A 15,343-nucleotide genomic window follows, 5' to 3' on the forward strand; every position below is an offset into this window, starting at 1 on the left:
TTGAAGTTTTCTTGACTCTAGCCCGTTCACCTGCATGAATTAGGTATAGACTCAGGTATTTTCTAGATGTGTCGGCCTATTTCTAAATTCTAAATTTTATTCAAAATTATCTTCATAGGCACACATCACTCGATATTATTATTATTATACTATTATTTATCTTCACATTTTTATGTGAATTTATCTCTTCAAAGTCGGCCTACGGTAAGACTTTGATGTTATTCTGTAGCTATATTCAGGAATGCCCAAGCCAATGATACAGTATCGAGCACCACTGCCTTCTGCATCATGTAGTTTGTGCTTTTTGAGATTCCCAACCGACTCAGATTTGCAGTCACCTTTGTTCCCATCAATCCAACTGCTGATATTATGACTGGGACAATAATTCAAATTTCTCTTGATGCCAGATATTCTTTATCTCAGCTGACAAGGGAAGATACTATTGGTAATTTCCACTATAGTATGATACCAAGTTGTGGCAGCATGGAATGTCCACATTTATATCACCGTTTCTCTTGTCAGGTTACACATTACAAATATATCTGGCCTATTGTGTGGAATTGTCCTGTAAGTCAGCACTGATCTGACCCATTATATTTAGTAGGCGTTGTTCTTATTTACTGGATTGGGAGTATATTCTGGTAATAGAGGACTCTCTCTTCAATGAGGTCAAACTTCAAAGCAAGCTCCTGGTGCAGTAAGCCAGCAACATTATTGTGCCTCTTGAGGTATTCCGTGGCTGCCATCATTTGACATGCTGATACAATATGTATTGTATTGTCTCAGATGCCAAGCCACAACTTCTACAAAGGTCTTATCATTCATGGGTAGCTTCATTATATATTTCTTGTAGTTATTGGTGACTGCCACTTGGTCTTGTATAATACTCATAATCATCGTCGTCATGGATTAGGCTTTTCAAGCCTGTTCCGGAAGCCATCTCTTCCTCGGTCTACCAATACCTTCTTCTGCCTAATGGCTTGTGGAGTAGGGCATTCAATGGGAAACGGTCTTGGGGCATTCTAAGGACATGATCTGACCACTTATTTCTATATGTTTTTATCAAACTCAACACTGGTTGGACATCACATTCTCTTCTTATATTTCCATTCTGAATCCGATCCTCTCTTGTGCATCCTTTGACTTGTCTAAGGAATCGCATCTCTGCTGACTGAATTCTTGATTCAAGCTTCCTTGTCAGCACCCATGCTTCACTTCCGTGAGTCAATGTAGGTATCGCCATGACTCTATAAAATTGGATGAAGGTGTTCTTTCTGGCTCTACCTTCAAGGAATCGAGTGATTGCTCCACATACCAGGTTGATTTAAAATTTTTTTTTGGACGTCCTGGTCGTAATCATATGTGATGTCGCAGCCTAGATATTTGAAATTTGAAATCTGTTCCAGAATCCTGTTTTGATATTATATGACCGTATCGAATATTTCCGACCGGATCGGCCACTTGCCATGAAAATCCATGATTTTCGTCTTGATTGCCGAAATTTTCATTTAAAAATGTTCGCTTAATATGATGAGCTTTTGCATTGCAATTTGTAGCTTGTCCTCATATTCCTGTATGATTACTGTGTCGTCCGCACATGTAACCTGTTGCAGAATCAGTTGCGCCGATGATAATACTTGATCTTATTATTATTATTAGATAGTACCATAACAATATTTTTGTTAACAGTGTCCGCTGGAGTTGACCACACAATGGACTACACCTCAGATGCCAACAGCAGTGCACCATTCAACGTTACGGTAGAGGAGTGGCTAGAACACTGCTTGGGCCCAAGCACCTGCCCCTGCGCATCGTGGTGCCTCTGACCGTGGTGTACGCCACCCTCTTCGTGTCGGGGGTGTTCGGCAACCTGGCCGTCTGCATCGTCATTGCCAGGAATGCGGCCCTTCACACCGCCACCAACTACTATCTCTTCAGTCTGGCCGTGTCCGATCTCACTCTGCTGCTGCTTGGTGAGCTATACAACACATTTTTCCAAATCTTATTTCATGTCTCTCGAAATGGGATGATGTCAAACTAGGCTGATGACAAGGTGGGCCGACGACAACCTGGGCTGACGACAAACTGGGTTAACGACAACCTTTCGAATTAGATCTTGACAACTGAAAACAAAGTGGGCCGACACCAACCTGGGCTGACGACAAACTGGGTTAACGACAACCTGTCGAATTAGATCTTGACAACTGAAAACCTGATGTACTTCTCAAAGTTTAGATGCTGTAGGCGCCAATGCAAGAAGTTTCATCCAACTCTGTTTTTCACGAACTATTGAAGAATATTGAGCTGCATTTACAAAGTTATTAACAAAATGTCAATAGCTCAATCCTTATATTAGGATATATTACTAGCTATCTATATATATAAAAGCGAAATGGCACTCACTCATTGACTGACTGACTGACTGACTGACTGACTTACTCACTCACTCACTCACTCGCAGTACTAAAGATCTACAGGACCAAAAACGTTCAAATTTGGTAGGTATGTTCAGTTGGCCCTTTAGAGGCGCACTAAGAAATCTTTTGGCAATATTTCAACTGTAAGGGTTGTTTTTAAGGGTTTAAAGCTCGTCTTTTAGCATGTATATTCTTCTTCTCACAATCTCTTAATTATAATTGAAATTTCCATATCATATGTTACTATAGAACTATAATCTAGTTAGAGTACCTCTTCGAAACAGTTGTTAACTAGCAACTAAATCAATAACTTTGTCAGGTTGGCATTAAGTTGAGTTGACTTTGTTAGGTTGGCACCAAGTTGAAGTTTTAAATGCATTTATCGCGGAAAAATTGATTGGGCACTGCTACTTCAATCCTCGGAATATTATATTACTAGCCGTCAGGCTCGCTTCGCTCGCCATATCCGTTTAGCCAAACGTTTAGTCTGGCCCCCGACTGGATTGTCCTAACATATGATAAAAATGCTCAAATGTAAAATGCAGGCGAGCGAAGCGAGTCGGGGGTCCAGGGGGCGGAGCCCCCTGGCTAGACGGATATGGCGAGCGAAGCGAGCCTGACGGCTAGTTACTTATATTTCTAGCTATTAGATTGAACATATCTTATCATACACATGATGAACATATATGTTTGTCAAGTTCCGTTCAATCAAACATATAACTTATCATACACATGATGAACTTATGTGCTTGTCAAGTTCCGTTCAATCTAATAGAATCCATATGGACGGAAAAATGGACATTTTGTTAATAACTCTGGTGTAAACGCAGCTTTAGTTCCCGGTATCTCAGTCGTTCTATGAACAATGCTATAGCTTTTGATTCAATTACTTCATATATTCAATAAATTTTTAATGGTTTCTTAAACATATTCATAGAATCCATAGCTATGGAACGATTTATCTGTTCAACGAATCTGGCAACATGGCATAATCCCAAACCGGCCACTTTCGTAAATAAAGTTGGTGCCGGTTGCACAAAAGTCATTTGAATTTTAACCGTGATTAATCCCACGAGAATCAATCTGAGAAGCCATTTTATCGTATAGGCCTTCTCTGATTGGTTCTCGTGAAATTAATCACGGTTAAATTTAACTGGCTTTTGTGCAACCAGGGCAGAATCTCTAAGTACCTACGTATAGCTATGAATGGGCGTCCCAATATTATTTAAATGATCAATTTCTTGCCTCAAGTAATGAAAAATCCGTTAGAGATTAGGTTATAAGTGACGTTACATTGTATTATTTCTCTTACCAAATCCACCAAGTTAAGAAATTTTCAAACAAATATAACTTTTAAGAAAAGTTTTCTGAGTTTGGTACGTGAGGAGATAGTCTTGCTGCCTACGTGATCTAATAACTTCTTCCAAGCAGTGACTTTCAAGGTAACAGAAATATTCTCTCCATTTTTTCTTTGGTTTGTACAAATTCAATTCATCCAGCTATAGGATCCAAAAACTGCCCTTTTTTAAAAAAAACAAATAAATATATGATCGTCATCGTGATTAACTTGTTGAAAATTTTATTTATATAGAGTGAGTCATATGTATGGGAACCCTTCAATAAATTGGAGACAGTTATAGATATAATACTATAACTTCCAGGATGAGTTATTGGTCAAATACTCTACCTTTTGACGTACAACTGAATTAAGGGTGTAAAACTGACTTAAGTGTGCCTTAGGGGTTGTAACTCGAATATTTTAAATGTTAACACCCATTATGTGGTACATCTTTTTGAAGGCCTTTTTAAAACAAGAAAGATAACATCAATAAAAATGTTCTATGATACTTGTATCAAAAATGGCAGAGGTGGAGTATTTGACCAATAACTTATCCTGAAAGTTACAGTATTATATCTACAACAGTCTCCAATTTATTGAAGGGTTCCCATACATATGACTTACTCTGTATGTATAATGAATAATATTATGAATAACAGATGTAAATTACTGATATATTTTTTGTGTTGAATGAAAAAGACTAAGAAATTGTCAAAAAACCACTGATTTATTGATAATTAGAAAGACCGGTTTCGGTTATTACACCATTGTCAATCTCTGATAATCTGATCTTTGAGATTAGAAACCGGTCTTTCTAATTATCAATAAATCAGTGGTTTTTTGACAATTTCCTAGTCTTTTTCATTCAATTTGAATAATGACCACAATATCAACTTCTCAACTACACAAAAAGTATTTTTTGTGTAGTTGAAAAGTTGATATTGTAGTGATTATTCATATTTTCACAGAAAAATCTGTGTTTTTTCCACAATTTCTTAGTCTTTTCCATTCAATTACTGAGATATTACAATTATTAAAATGCTAATGTATTTTCCCGGGCTGAGAAATAATTTTTGAATAGTCGCGCTCATCGAATTTTCATCTAGATGTTCACCCTGTTGTCAATATTTGCAGTAGCAGAAGTCTTCGGGGTGATTAAAAGCATTTGATTTGGATTAATTTCGTTCAATAATAATGAATAACATTGTAACTGAAGCAATTCAAAAGTAGAATTATATGCACGTGTCAATCGAGATATTGCTTCCCAATTTATAATTAATTTACAGTGCTCACAATATTGCTGTTTGCTGAATGTTATCCAGTCGCAAAGGAAATTCCAATTTCAATAATTAAATGCCAAGCATTGATTGTTTGTTGAATTAAACGTTTTCCTGGTTGGGTTGGGGCTCCCTTAATTGTTAATTTGGAAATCTCATTACCAGTTTACACGAGTTTCTCAGATTTAGGGTAGCCTACGGGATTTTCAGATTTAGATTAAAATATACTGAAGAAATTTCAACAGCAATATATTATTTATTCATTGATTCATTCATACAATAAGGAGATCATTGAAATGATAGGGAGAAGAAAAATAAGGTAACCTTGTGCTATTCCTATAGTAATATATTGGACTAGACTTTGACGTGTCATATACTGCGGGAGCGTATTTGTATATTCTTTATTCTTTATTGATTCATACAATATGTACATAATTAAAATGGTAGGGAGAGAAATAACAAGATAGACTTGTTTTAAAAAAATATATATTTTTGCATATTCTTTATTGATTCATACAATGAGTACATCATCAAAATGATAGGGAAAGAAAAAATGAGGTAACCTTTTCCTATTCCTCTCCCAAATTTAGATAAGGTTACACATATTCCGAAATTGGTTAAGTCTTGTAGTTGTTCATTTCACAAGATTTTCAACAAAGTCCTTCATTATTTTCACAAAGTAGTTTTTGAATGTACACGATATCACATCTCCCAATTAACGGAATGACTTGAAATTTGGAACTTAAGGTCCTTACAATATAATGATCCGACACGAACAATTTCAATCAAATATAATTCAAGATGGCGGCTAAAATGGCGAAAATGTTGTCAAAAACAGGACTTTTCGCGATTTTCTCGAAAATGGCCTCAACGATTTTGATCAAATTCATACCTAAAATAGTCATTGATGAGCTATATCAACTGCCACAAGTCCCATATCTGTAAAAATGTCAGGAGCTCCGCCCCATCTATGCAAAGTTTGATTTTATATTCTCAATTATCAGGCTTTAGATACAATTTAAACAAAAAAATCGAGTGGAAAAGATTCAGTATGAGAATCTCTACAACTAATGATTTGTATCATTCTCACCTAAAATTGAAAATAAGCACGAAATACGAGAAAATGTGATTATACAATCGCAAACTGTTGGCAACTGTTGATTCTATTAAAATGATTCACTATGAAGAGATAGCAGACCTCGTATGTCTCCAACGTTATTGTCCTGTCACCAGCTGGCTCAAATCTTTGTTTATAAGTAGACTTGAGATGCGCGACAACACTAGCGTCAGGTGATCAATTTTCATAAGGGCTAGGAAAGCTGTGTGAGTGCACCAGACCAGATTTTTACTCTAATATTGGCGTATGGAGGAGGCTCCTTTTTCCTTTTATATTATCCTTGAAATGCAAAATTTCCAAAAACCTTGTATATACGTCGACGCGCAATTAAAAAAGGAACATACCTGTCAAATTTCATGAAAATCTTTTACCGCGTTTCGCCGTAAATGCGCAACATAAAAACATATAAACATTCAAACATTTAAACATAGAGAGATGCCAAACCATCGACTTGGATCTTAGACCTCACTTCGCACGGTCAATTAAAGAAATCATTTTGAAGATATAGATTTAGATATTTCGAGGAATATTGTTATTAAAATTTTCCTATCAACTTGTTCCAGTTCTTCAACAAAAACGACAAATTTTATTTTCATGAAGATAAAAGTAAATATTTTAGATTCTCCAATATGACATTCATAACATTCATACTACAGATAACACTCGAAGTCTGCAAAATCGTCATGCAAATTAAATCAATAAGGCCATGTGTTGCATCAGTGACGGATTTGGCGTCTGAATATCTTATTTCGCCGATAGCTTGGATAGTATGACATTTAAGCTTTATAACACTTATTCTTTTCTATGAGCTTCAATACGTAGTATATTTTATCTTTGTTGCTATCCTTGTTACTAAGCTTATACATCAAGCTGATTATACTACTTGTTCTTACAATAAGTATTTCTAAGTAGAGTATGAGTATAAGTAAAAGTTTTTTCATTTTATTCTACGTATAAGTTTTTTCAACATGGACCGATGGATCATTTATAGTGAGGTCCACGTTATAATGGTAGTGTTTGATTAGCAATAGTATTGCTATCCTTGTCTATCATTCTACAAAGACGATAGCACTATCTCTTTCTTGCTTTGCCCAATTGACAGATCGTTTTTCAGCAATGTAGAATTGATAATTGATCAACAAAATATTTTATCTCAATTACGAAAATCAATTATGACATTATTGGAAAAAAATTCTTGCTTGATCATATATAATTTATTATTTTAATCGAAATGAAAATTTTATATTACATCAATAAACCTGTATCAGCTTCCATCTATAGAAGACATTTTCAAGACAAAACATTCTTTCATCGATTCATACAATTAGTAAATCATCACAATGATACGGAGAGAAAAAAATAAGGTAACCTTGTGCTATTCCTCTCCCAAATTTAGATAAGGTTACACATAGTCCCAAATAGGTTGAGTCTTGTAGTTGTTCACTTCACAAAATGTTCAGTCCTTAATTATTATCACAAAGATATCACAAAAGTAGATTTCTAACAACTACAAGACTCGACCAATTTCGGTCTATGTGTAACCTTATCCAAATTTGGGAGAGGAATAGCTCAAGGTTACCTTATTTTTCCTCTCCCTATCATCTTGATGATGTACTTATTGTATGAATCAATAAAGAATACAAAATATGCAACTACATCAAGGGGGAAACGCTCACGTTTGACACATCAAAGTGTAGTCCAATATATTACTAATATTATCAGGGGCATATTACATAGAATATTAGACATTCCCAAAAATTATTGGATAATTATGTTTATTTGAAGGAATAAAAATCTATTCTATTTTAATGAAAAATCACAGGCTACTCCATAACGTCTAACTTTACAATCACTATAGTGCGGTCCACGTTATAATGGCATTGGAGAAAGATAGGAGAACAACGTTGCCGATCCTCTGTCTTGTCAATGCCTTCTATGGACGGTAGACGATACAGGTTTATTGATGTAATATTAACGGTTCATTCTTGTTCAAAATAATCAAAAATTATATTTTATCAAGCAAGAAATTATATTTTTCAATGATTTCATAATTAAGATGAAATATTTTGTTAATTAATACGTGGTAGGTCCAGAAAGTAAGTTCCGTTTGGTAATAAAATTAAATTGTGTACAGATACAGAAAAGTTATTCATTGCACAAAATTCCACAACTCTTAAACTACTTTTCCACATAACTACCGAAATTTTGCAGACATTTGTCATAGCGTGGCACCAGTTTTTGTGTGCCTTCTTCATAGAAATTTGCCGCCTGTGTCTTCAACTGACGGACCCATCTTCTCGCAATTGAATCACTCATCGCACTTTGTCCATAAACATCGCAAATTTGCCGATAAATTTCACTTGGGTTCACTTTCCTTGCATTCAGAAAACGAATCACAGACCTGATTTCACAAGCGGCGGGATTTTCAATCAACACCGACATTGTAAACTAGCACAACAAAGCGTACGTGGCTGACAGCGATCTCCAAATGGCGCACGTTTCTTCTCCTTGATACAGAGCGTCTACCGCGAATGTGCGGAACTGCGATCGCAGCGCTGTAGCGGATATAAATTGAAACGGAACATACTTTCTGGACGTGCTATCGTATTATTAATTCTACATTGTCAAAAGACGATCTGGCAACAGAGCAAAGTGCAAAAGAGATAGCGCTATCCGCTTTGTATAATGATAGACAAGGATAGCAATACCATTGCTAAACAAACACTGCCATTATAACGTGGTTCTCATTATATCTATTTGCTATTGACAACAGACCTAAAAGTAATATTTGTATCAATTATTTGTGAGTCGAATTTGAGGAATTGATATTAGTTTGGATCTACATCTGATATAAAATGTTTGACGTTTACAATAATTGTATAATTATTATGTATATATGAAGGGATAGAACTCTTCTCTACTGAATTGTACCTATCACACGCTATTTAATGATGTGTAACTTCACCATTACCAGCAAATATGATATTTAATCAAAGGACAAAGATACAGTAAAATCCACTTCACACTAATCTTCTTCCCGAGGTCTGAAGTCATACAACTCCCCGTATATAATAAGGAAAGAATATACTTTCTGTATTTATAAGAAGGTATCTAGATGAGAAAACGTTGCGAATATCCAACCTGGAAATAATGAGCTCTGTCTTTTTCATTTTGCTGTTTCATTTCTCAGCCACACCTTGAAATGCATACTGCTCTAGGCGAGTCTGTTTTATTTATCAGTGGAACATTGCCTAGGGCCCTGCTGTACTCATCATGTATTTTGTATATGTGACGCTGTCAAAAATTCCTCTTGTGAGATGAACAGAGAGTAAGCCCATAGAATGTATATATTACATACTCTCTGGAAATGAACTGTCTTGACAAGAGCATCTCTCTGAAAAAAAATTTCAATTCACGTTAGTCAGCCTGATTGTATGAAAATGAAGTAATAGAAAGTATGCACAGGAAAGTTTGATCCAAATGATTCTATAATATAATGACTAGATATTGCAAGAAGAGAAGAAGTCTCTCTGTTGAGAAGAAGAGAGAAGTTATCTCTATATTATGGACTAGTAGGTAACCCGTGCTTCGCAAGGGTCTATTTTAAAACTGCAAAATGAAAACTTGACGTAATAAAAAATCGAAATTTGAAAATAGACCTATAACCATCCTCGGTTAATGAAGAGTCAATATGAAAAATTTCAAATTAATCAGTTGAGTATATTTCAGACGTGATGATGCGTCAAACATAATTCCCTATTCCTTACGTGTATAAGCCAGTTCTTTCCTTTATTATAGTATAGAAAACTGAAGAATACATAATACTTGAAAACCTCTCAGAATCATATTGATTTTTCCAATACATCAATAAATTTTAGTTCGATTAGGATCCTCCTCAATTTGAATCAGGCAGCCTTTTGTTTTCCCAATTCCAAACAAAATACCTAAAATACTCGTTTCACTGGGAATTCGTTCTGATAGTACATTATAACTGAATGATATGAATTATTACTTATTTTATTGTGATCTATTCATGTTTTTCTTATGAAATTCAATTATAGGCCTACAGCATGAAGACTATGTCCAATTCATTTGTAAAGGTGGCAAAATTTTACATTAAAAATAATTATTTGATAAAATCCAAGTTCGATAATAATGAAAACAAATTCCTTCAAAAAATAATTGATAATAACACGTTTCGAGGGAAAAAATTAAGAACAAAAAAATTGGGGTGCATCGGAGATTCGAACCGACGAACTATCGCCCCGTAAGCAAGCGTTTTACCGCTGCGCTACATAGACGCTCGCAAGTCTTATAACACCATTATAACCTGCACATAAAAAAACACACTTTGGGCTATGGAACTTCATGTAGCCTACGGTAGCGTAGATGAATTTGAACATTAATTCTGAAAAATCTAGGAGAATTGAAATTTGGGCTTCCAGGTGCACGAGATTGATATTTTTAGAATCTATGTTCAAAATTTGGAGATCTAAATCATTCCCGTTTTTCCGGTATGCAATCCACAAGTTGACATGTTTTGATGCGAACAAACGAACAAACGAACACACGAACAAACACAACCCTACTCTCTCTTATTATATAGATGATAATGATTTCCAATCGTTGTGCTACATAATTGGTGTTCTCCTGAAAGAAAATGCAATCCATAGTAAAGTATATTCGTTTTGTTGGTGGGGAGTCCCTTGCGGGAAGGTCCCACCGCCTGAATATATAATTTAAGCCGTCAATGGGCCTCACGTCTGTCATAGTTCAACCGAGACCGACAATTTAACGTGCCCATCCGATAACACGGGAGTGATCTGGTTAAAAAACTTCTGGTTATGAGAGGGTTTGAACCCGGGATTACTATGCTGCTACGCAAGCACTCTAACCACTAGACCACGGATCACTCCGTCCACATCATCAATCTATAGTGAGGTTCACGTTATAATGGCAGTGTTTGTTAGAAATAGTATTGCTATCCCTGTCTACCATTCAACAAAGCAGATAGCGCTATCTCATCCTCGCTTTTATCTGTTAGAGTCCAGATCAACTTTCAACAATGTAGAATTGATAATAAACTAACAAAATATTCCATCTTAATTATGAAAATTCAGTATGAAATTATTGAAAAATATAATTTCTTTCTTGATAAAATATTATTATTTCAAACGAGAATTGACAGTTAATATTACATCAATAAACCTGTATCAGCGACCGTCTATAGAAGACTTTGACAAGACAGAGGATCGGCAACGTTGTTGTTCTATCCACTGCTATTACTAGTAGTTTTCTGAACAGTAGACCTCGCGCAGTTGTAAACCACAGTCTCCTCTAATACTGTTCATCAGAGTAAATTCTGTCCTGTCGACGAGATATCGGTGTATAAACGACTGATGGCTGTTTGGGTTGTTGTTTCGACAATTATAATAATTTTATGTGAACAGCTATGTTACTATCATCAAAAGGTTACCTAGTAGAAAGCAGAGAAAAGTCGGGAGAAAATACTATGCTACTTCAAGTTATCAATTGCATGCCTCACTGCATGCAATTAATAGTCCACACAACAGCTGTTTTCTCATCAAGTTAAATATTGAGATATTGAATTGCATGTGTCAATGCATGCAATTTATAATCCACTCGACAGCTGATTCATGACGAATAATTCTATAGTCTTATTTTTACTCTAATATTGGCGTATGAAGGAGGCTCCGTTTCCTTTTATATTATCCTTTAAATGCAAAATTTACAAAAAAATCTTGTATATACGTCGACGCGCAATTAAAAAAGGAACATACCTGTCAAATTTCATGAAAATCTATTACCGCGTTTCGCCGTAAATGCGCAACATAATTATGAACATTTAAACATAAAGAGAAATGCAAAACCGTCGACTTGAATCTTAGACCTCACTTCGCTCGGTCAATAATGTGGACCTCACTATAGATTGATTGTTCTCAATAATATTCAAGACAAAAGTGGAACTTTCCTATTGAGTTGTTTCTTCTTAATAAAAACAAACCATTCTATAAGATTCTTGAGTAAAGGCAGCTGGGGTCTCCCTTCCCCTACTCCATACTTCTCACTCCACATCCCCCACTACCCTCTCACACTATCTAAATACTTCCAGCAATGTTCGTGAGACTTTGCCATTTTTTTTGTGATGAGCAGGGAAGAGAGTGACGTTCAAATTTAATGTGTATTTTGAATCAAGTCTCCTCTTCAAACTTTTCAAATTACTAGCAACTTCTCCGTGGCATTACAGTTCTCAAATCGAGGTTAAGAAGAGAACGAATTGAGTTCTTATGCGGATTTTTTGTCCTACAGAGAAGTTTGTGATGAATTGTGTGTAACTGAGCAGTTAAATCTGGTTAAGCTCAGTTCTTCCGTCTCTAAATCCATTCTTTTTGTCTCTATCTATCTCTATTTGGTGATAATAATGTGGAATATTTCTTCTATGTTGGGTTTTGAAGAATCTAAAATTTTGAAATCTACTTTGTGAAAAAAATTAAGGACTAAGGACTATTCTGTGAAGTGAACAACTACACGATTCACAATATTTCGGACTGTGTGTAACATCATCTAAATTTGGGAGAGGAATAGCAGAAGGCGCTCTTAATTTTTTCTCCCAATCATTTGATGATGTACTTATTGTATGGATCAATGGAGATTAAACAATATCTCATCTGGAAATTGATGACTACGAAGGTGAAATAGTTATTTGTGCAACTAGTGCGCAAAGTGACAGTTTGCTGCACCGAAAGAAACGTTTACGCCCGAGCCGTAGGCGAGGGCGGAATGGTTTCTTGAGTGCAGCAGAGGAACTTTGTGCACGTATTTCACATTAAGTTTTTCCTACAGTTACCATTGAATAAGAAAAGTGGGTAATTATGGATGAAATTGCCTGAAATGCATCAAATGTTTTTCTGTGTAATTTTATTATTGATAAAAACCTTAATCCTAAAATCCTAAAGTCCTCGTTGTCCTTGGTTATATATAATATATAATGAATAATAATTAGCGCGTTGTGCTTGGTTGCACCTCTGCTCACTATAGCAGCCACAGCAGTCACTGTTACCAACTTCATTTTGATTTTGCTGCACTGTTGCTCCATATAACCTACTAAGTATTTTGCGTTGCCATGTTGCAAATCTGGAGTGCAGAAAAATTTTTCCCGCACTAGAGCGGAAAAGTGATTCTTTGCGTTCTGTAATCAGTGCAGCAATGGCCACTTTTGAACGTAACTGTAGGAAAAGATATTGTAGACAGAAAAAAACAACATGAAAATTACAACTCTTTCATGGTTTTCATTCTAAATTGAACTTTTGGTAACAACTAATTAGACTTATTAGGTACTTTTTTGGTACTATACCTATCACCATAGAAAAACTATGGAGCTACTCACTATATTCTTCATATTATTATAATGATATCGGAGCATAGAGGGAATTCCTTTTCCTTCCATATTATCAAAGTGCAATCGACGCGCAGTTGAAGTTGGCAATATTCCTGCCAGATCTCATAGAATTCTATCAACGCGTTTGGTCGTAAATGCGTTACATACATACAGGCAAAAGAAAATCCGAGCTAAAACATAGAAACTAAACACAATGAAGCTAAAATTTTCATCTGTCCCTGGCCACTTTCACTAAAACCGTTATGTAGGAATCCGACTCTATTCTCTCACTTTGTACTCTTACATATTATAAAATCAATATTTTATTCTTCATTCTCTATTGGTTCATACAATAAGTACATCGTAAGAATGATAGGGAGAGAAAAAATAAGGTAACCTTGTGCTATTATACCTCTCCCAAATTTAGATAAGGTTACACATAGTCCGAAATAGTTTGAGTCTTGTAGTTGTTCACTTCACAAAATGTTCAGTCCTTAATTATTATCCCAAAGTAGATTACTAACAACTACAAGACTCGACGTCTTGTAGTTGTTAACAAAATTTTCTATCTTAAAATATGTTCACAAAGTAGATTTTCATAATTTTATGCTCCAAATAGTCTATTATTCATTCTTTATTGATTCATACAATAAGTAGATCATCGTGATGATAAGGTAACCTCGTGCTATTCCTTTCCCAAATTCAGATAAGGTTACACATAGTCCGATATAGGTTGAGTCTTGTAGTTGTTGACGAAATTTTCTGCCCTTAAATATGTTTACAATGTAGATTTTCATATTCTGATGCTCCAAATAGTCTATTATTTATTCTTCATTGATTCATACAATAAGTACATCATCAAAATGATAGGGAGAGGAAAAATAAGGAAACCTTGTGCCATTCCTCTCCCAAATCTAGATAAGGTCACACATAGTCCGAAATAGTGTGAGTCTTGTAGTTGTTCACAAAATTTTCTATCTTAAAATATGTTCACAAAGTAGATTTTCATAATTGTATCGTCCAAATAGTCTATTATTCATTCTTCATTGATTCATACAATAAATACATCATCAAAATATAGGGAGAGAAAAAATGAGGTAACCTTGTGCTATTCCTCTCCCAAATCTAGATAAGGTTACACATAGTCCGGAATAGGTCAAGTTTTGAAGCTGTTCACTTCACAATTCTCAGTCTAGAATTTATAGTGGATCGAGCTTGCTATTTGTACACGTTTGCAGTGTAGGGAATCAATTGCTCTGATTTGACCACCTCAGTGTTGTTGAAATCGACAGTGGTGATCCCATTAATGCTCTCTTGTGCTCTCTTGATAATAATTATGGAGCGTTGGTTGGACCAAATTGTCCTCTGTGGTGAGTAGAGTGTCCCCCCACTCGAAACCCAACTCCGCTTTGAACAAATTCTGCGGCTTCACACTCCTGTAGTGAGGCCACGTTATAATGGCAACACCTGATTATCATAGGTGTTGCTATCCTTGTCTGTCAATGATTCATACAATGAGTACATCATCAAAATGACAGGGAGAGAAAAATGAGGTAAGCTTGTGCTATACCTCCCCCAAATCTATGTAAGGTTTGAACGAGAATGATTGTAAAGTTGGACGTTATGGAGTAGCCTGTGAAAGGTCATTTAAATAAATTATCATTTCTTCAAATGAACATAACATAAAATAATTATTGGGAATTCATGTAATTTGCCCCTGATAATATTAGTGATATATTAGACTACACTTTGACGTGTCATATACTGCGGGAGCGTTTCTTTCTTGATGTAGTT

The sequence above is a fragment of the Nilaparvata lugens genome, chromosome 5 (assembly GCF_014356525.2).
Source record: "Nilaparvata lugens isolate BPH chromosome 5, ASM1435652v1, whole genome shotgun sequence".
Lineage (NCBI taxonomy): Eukaryota > Metazoa > Arthropoda > Insecta > Hemiptera > Delphacidae > Nilaparvata > Nilaparvata lugens.